Source organism: Octodon degus, unplaced genomic scaffold (genome assembly GCF_000260255.1).
Source record: "Octodon degus isolate 3935 unplaced genomic scaffold, OctDeg1.0 scaffold00069, whole genome shotgun sequence".
Lineage (NCBI taxonomy): Eukaryota > Metazoa > Chordata > Mammalia > Rodentia > Octodontidae > Octodon > Octodon degus.
The window spans coordinates 11,308,128-11,313,782 of NW_004524645.1; the positions used below are offsets into that span (position 1 = coordinate 11,308,128).

Here is a 5,655-nt window from a genome sequence, read left to right on the forward strand (position 1 = left end):
ATGATATGATGTTTTCAGATCCTCTGGAAAAATTCACCTTTGACTTTTAAGTATACACAAATACCCTGGGTGCTTGTTAAAATGTAGAGTCATATTCAGTATTTGTGCCATGGCCTATGGACCACACTCTGAATTAAAATGTTTGGTGGTCTGACCAGACTCTAAAACAAGCCTAAATGTGTTAGCTTGGTTATATCTGGTGTCAAAAAGGTTAAGATTTTAAGATTTATCCTTACATGGTCCTTTCTCCTTCTTGGTCATACCCTTAAACCTACTAAACTACTTCTCATGTGATCTACGATCACCACTCTTAGAAAACCAAATGTAGGGAGGGCAATTTCCAACACAATGGACTCTCTGTTATTGCAGAACGACCTTTAAGTGATAGGCATGGAACCATTTTTGCCAAATTTATTAGTTGTTTATTATTGCTAACGCCTCATCCTAAAGCTTGCTGACTTAAACAGCAAGCATTTAAGTTTATCCAAAACTTCTAAGGATGAGGAAATCCAAGAGCAGATTGGCCAAGTTGTTCTGCCTTGAGATTGCTTACTTCAGTAGTCAAATTTAAGCCATGATGGAGACTGGGAAGTCTGCTTCCAAGGTGGCCCATTTACATGGTTGGAAAATTTGTTCTGACTGTTGGTGAGAAACTCCAGACATTTCCGTATGATTATCTCCATGGGGACACTCGGATGTCCTTGTGGCATGATGACTCGCTTTTCCTGAGCAAGTGGTATAAGAGACCAAGGCAAAAGATGCAAAAACCTTTATGATCAACCTTCTGCAGTGATACAGCGAAATACTTCTACGGTATTCTAATAGTCACCCAGATGAGCTACAAATTCAGTATAGGAGAAGACTGGTGATGATGAAAATACCAAAAACTAAGGATTGCTGTGGGCCATCTTGGAAGCTGGCAATCATATGAAATTAACTAAGGTTTGCCATTCCAACTGCAAAACATGTTGACTGGGGTCTGTGGGGCCCTGAATACTCAGGGCCACACTAACAAACCTGTGCTTCTGTTCTCTCTGGCTGAGTTCTTATTACAAGATGATTATCTTTTTATCCACTCCTATTTATGATAATTGTTACAGTTGTACTTGTCTTTAAAATTAATTCATGGAACATGTGAACTGATAAAATATGATTGAAAAAGGAATTGTTTCTATGGTAACTAATTTTAAAATTTTGGAAAGTTTCAATAGTACTGGACAGCTAAATGCTGTTGAATTATGTATGTGTCAAATAATTATAAAAGGTTTTTAAAAATCAGTTGAGAACTGGACAGATTACACAATGAGCTCACTTCACAAGTGTTTTACTCCACCTTCAGGACTCTGAAATTGGAAACTATAGACAGTGCATTTTGGTACAGCTCATGCAAGAAGAAAAACCTACAGCTCCTATCAACAGGTCTGTATTGAAAGAAAATGACTTGCAAGTATAGCAAAGCTTAGTGAATGAACATACATTCACATGTTTTCATTTAAATAAACTATTTCAAGTTTGTGTGTGCACTTTTTTTTTATTCAGTACAGGGCCTACAGGGTCTCATACACAGATCAGACTCATAGTGATTCTCCTGTTTTCAGCCTCCCAAGTGCTAAGATTACAGGCATGAGCCACCACGCCCAGTCTCAAACATCATCTCAGAGTGCCCTGGGCCGAGGCTGGCATAGCAAGCTAAGGACTGAACCCCAGTCCCTGCATGTGCCTAAGCAGGAGCTTTGATTCACTGAGCTATCTCTGGCTGGCCCTTGAGTGTACAATTTTATTTATTTACTTATTTATTTATTTTATTTATTTTTTGGCTGAACTGGGGATTGAACTCAGGCCCTTGTGCTTGCCACGGAAGCACTTATTCCACTGAGCCATCTCCCTGGCCCCAAGTGTACAATTTTAAAAAATGATTCTGTGCTTAACTTTTGTTTTCAATTAATCAATTAAATTCTGGTTCAAATGGAAGGATATGAAAGTATTCATTACGGGTGAGAAAATGTTCTTGGGACTGACACTTTTATTTAGAAGTAAGAGAAAAGGATATAGCTAAAGAGGAGGGGTGTCTAGACCAGCTGGTTTAGGAAAGTTCTGGAGCTGAAAGACAATTTTTGTCTACCATCTTACCTCCTTGAAGAACTACAAACTGAGACCACAGCTGTCCCATTCTACATATGCCTTGAGCTTAATAATATACTGTTGCCTGCCTGCTGCCAGGCGTGAGATGTGAGGGCTGGTTTGTGTGGCGAATTCTTTGAAACCATGGCATCCCTTTCCCTTGCACCTGTTAACATCTTCAAGGCTGAAGCAGATGAAGAGAGGGCAGAAACAGCTTGTCTGTCTTCACTTATTGGTGCTATTGCCATTGGAGACTTGGTAAAGACAACCTGGGGACCCAAGGGCATGGACAAAATTCTTTTAAACAGTGGATGAGATGCTTCTCTGATGGTACCCGATGATGGGGCCACTATTCTAAAAAAAAATGGGATTGACAATCCAGCTGCTAAAGTTTTAGTTGATATGTCAAGAGTTCAAGATGATGCAGTTGGAGATGGCACTACCTCTGTTACTGTTCTAGCAGCAGAATTACTAAGGGAAGCCAAGTCTTTAATTGCAAAAAAGCTTCATCCATAGATCATCATGGCTGGCTGGAGAGAAGCCACAAAGGCTGCGAGAGAGACTCTCTCGAGCGCTGCAGTGGATCATGGTTCTGATGAAGTTAAGTTCCATCAGGACTTGATGAATATTGCATGAACAATCTTATCATCAAAACTTCTTACTCATCACAAAGACCACCTTACCAAATTAGCTGTAGAAGCTATTCTCAGGCTGAAAGGTTCTGGTAATCTGGAGGCGATACATGTCATCAAGAAGCCAGGCAGGGGGTGGGAGGGAGTCTAGCAGATTCTTATTTAGGTGAAGGCTTTCTGTCAGATAAAAAAGTTGGAGTAAATCAACTAAAGGGAATTGAATATGTCAAAATTCTTATTTCAAATACAGGGATGGATGGATACAGACAAAATAAAGATATTTGGTTCCCTGGTAAGAGTTGATTCTATAGCAAAAGTTGCAGAAATAGAACGTGCAGAAAAGGAAAAAAATGAAGGAGAAAGTTGAACATATTCTTAAGCATGGAATAAATTGTTTTATTAACAGGCAGATAATTTATAATTACCCTGAAGAGCTCTTTGGTGCTTCTAGTGTCATGGCAATTGAGCATGCAGATTTTGCAAGTGTGGAATGCCTAACTCTTGTCACAGGTGCTGAAATTGCCTCTACTTTTGATCATCCAGAACTGGTGAAGCTTGAAAGTTGCAGACTTATAGAAGAAGTTATGACTGGAGAAGACAAACTCATTCGCTTTTCTGTTGTTGCCCTGGGTGAAGCGTGGCACCACTCAACAAATTCTAGATGAAGCAGAAAGATTGTTGCATGATGTTTTTTGTGTTCTCACCCAGACTGTGAAGGATCCCAGAAGAGTTTATGGAGGAGGCTGTTCTGAGATGCTGATGGTGCATGCCATGACACAGCTTGCCAGCAGAACACCAGGAAAAGTTGTTGCAATGGAGTCTTTCACTAAAGCCCTGAGAATGTTGCCCACCATCATAGCTGACGATGCAGGATATGACAGTGCAGATCTGGTGGCCCAGCTCCAAGCTGCTAATCGTGAAGGCACAGTAACTGCTGAACTAGATATGAAGGAAGGTACCATTGGAGACATGGCAGTGCTGGGCATAACAGAAAGCTCCCAAGTGAAGCAGCAGGTTCTGTTGAGTGCAGCCAAGTTGGCAGAGGTGATTCGCATGTGGATAAATAACAACATCAAAGCAACACCAGTGCTGTTGATATCTGGACCAGTTCATAGTGAAATTGCATTTGAAAGACTTCAACTTCTTAAAGAAGACTGTGGAATTGATACTTATCTGTGCGCATTATATCCATAGGTTTAGACACTTAGCTAACCTTCTGTTTTACCATGGGTCTAATTTAATTGGTTTGATTTTCCATACAATTCAGTTGATAATAAAAGTTCATTTCTCTTACCGTCATTAAAATTAAAAACATAAAAAGAGTAAAAAAAATAATAGTATACTGTTGCAACATTTTTCCCTCTCAGGACAGCTTTTCATTTATTGTCATTTAATTTCATTTGCCAGTTATGGTTAGGAAGTGATATGGCTCTCTGGCCACCAAAAATTCTTGCTACCCTTTCCATGGCATGGAGATAACATTTAGCAATGGTTTCATAGAGACAGGAGCTACATTATCTAGCCCTGTTTCAATGCAGATGTTGTCCTGTATCCAAAACTCATTGATTAAATATGATTGGAAATTCTATCTAGCATTTCTAGGCTTAGGTTTGGAAGAAGTAACTATATCTTATCTGTGGTCTTTCTTGGTAGCAGTATGCACAGGAATCTGAGGTTCTCAGAGACAGTAGAACCACAAGGTAGAAGCCCAAGTCCCTGAATCAGTACTGTGTACATGCCACTCATTTGCTGACCACAAAAATGCAAGAGAGAAAGGTATGTGTCCTAAATTTGGAGAGTTGATAACTACAGTGGTAAGCATTATGTTACCTTCATCCAAGAGCTGCTCACTCTGAGACCTGGCCCTATTTATTACCATGACTCTTCCTCAACCTAGCCTCTTCTTTCTCACTAGGATTATTTCTTTTCATATGAGCTATAGATTATAAATCTGAGGAGCCTTTCCAATTAATTGAATGAAAAACGTGGTCTATATGTGGGGTTTTTTTCTGAGAAAAGGGCCCAGTGTTTTTGCAGGCTTCTCAGAAGCCTAGGAGCCCCTCAAATTTCATGATGAGCTATTGTAATTGGAGCTGATTCTCCTCCAATGTCTTATTCCTAACTTAATATATGACCTTATAATTTAGAGATCTGAATATCTGTGAATAAACTGTTCATAAAAATGAAAGAGATAGCAAAAGTAAGGCTCACTATTTAGCTTATGAATGCAAATATAGAGGCGCAGTGTGGACTGAACAGAAGGGTGCACTGAGGAAGTTGAAAGAAAGCCCTCTCTGGGACTTAAGTAGCAGCCTTTCTTCTGTCATAGTAAACCCTGGCTCATTGTCTCCTAGTGACCTCAAAGTTCTATCATGTTCTTTCACAAAGGCCTAATTTATGGCCTAGGACTAAGGAGATTTTGCTTTTGTATATTCTGAGAAGTAATTCTACTCTACCTTAACTCATATATCCTAAGAAGTTTATGTCTAACAAAACTGTCTTTAATGTTAGGGCACGGGGAAAAAAATTGGCCTGCAGGATTCTGCAAGGGGCTTGAAATATGAGACAGTGAACCATGTCTGTCCAAAGCATTGAAAATTACTGGGTGGAACTAAGGGTCTCTAGAGGGTTCATTATTCATATGAAGGTGTCTACTCTCTTCAGAGGCTGGGAATGACCTGAATTCTAAGCCAGGGACTGACATAGAGCTTCCCATTTCACTTGGTGTCTTTTAATAGAGCAGATATAAATACATCACTTTCATCTTGAAGGAGGGTGAAGAATTATGGTGCCACCATATAAAGTCCCTTCCTCTAAGAAGCAAGCATGCAGGTAGGAGGTAAAAAGGTTCATCCAAGTAAGTTAAAGTACTATTACTCTTTCAGGATCCTCTCTCAAAGTG

General features: G+C 39.7%; 1 pseudogene; it reads left to right on the forward strand.

Annotated features, from left to right (window-relative positions):
• Positions 1 to 2,265: 2,265 nt before the first annotated feature.
• Positions 2,266 to 3,947, forward strand: LOC101581036 (annotated as a pseudogene).
• The last annotated feature ends 1,708 nt before the right edge of the window (positions 3,948 to 5,655 follow it).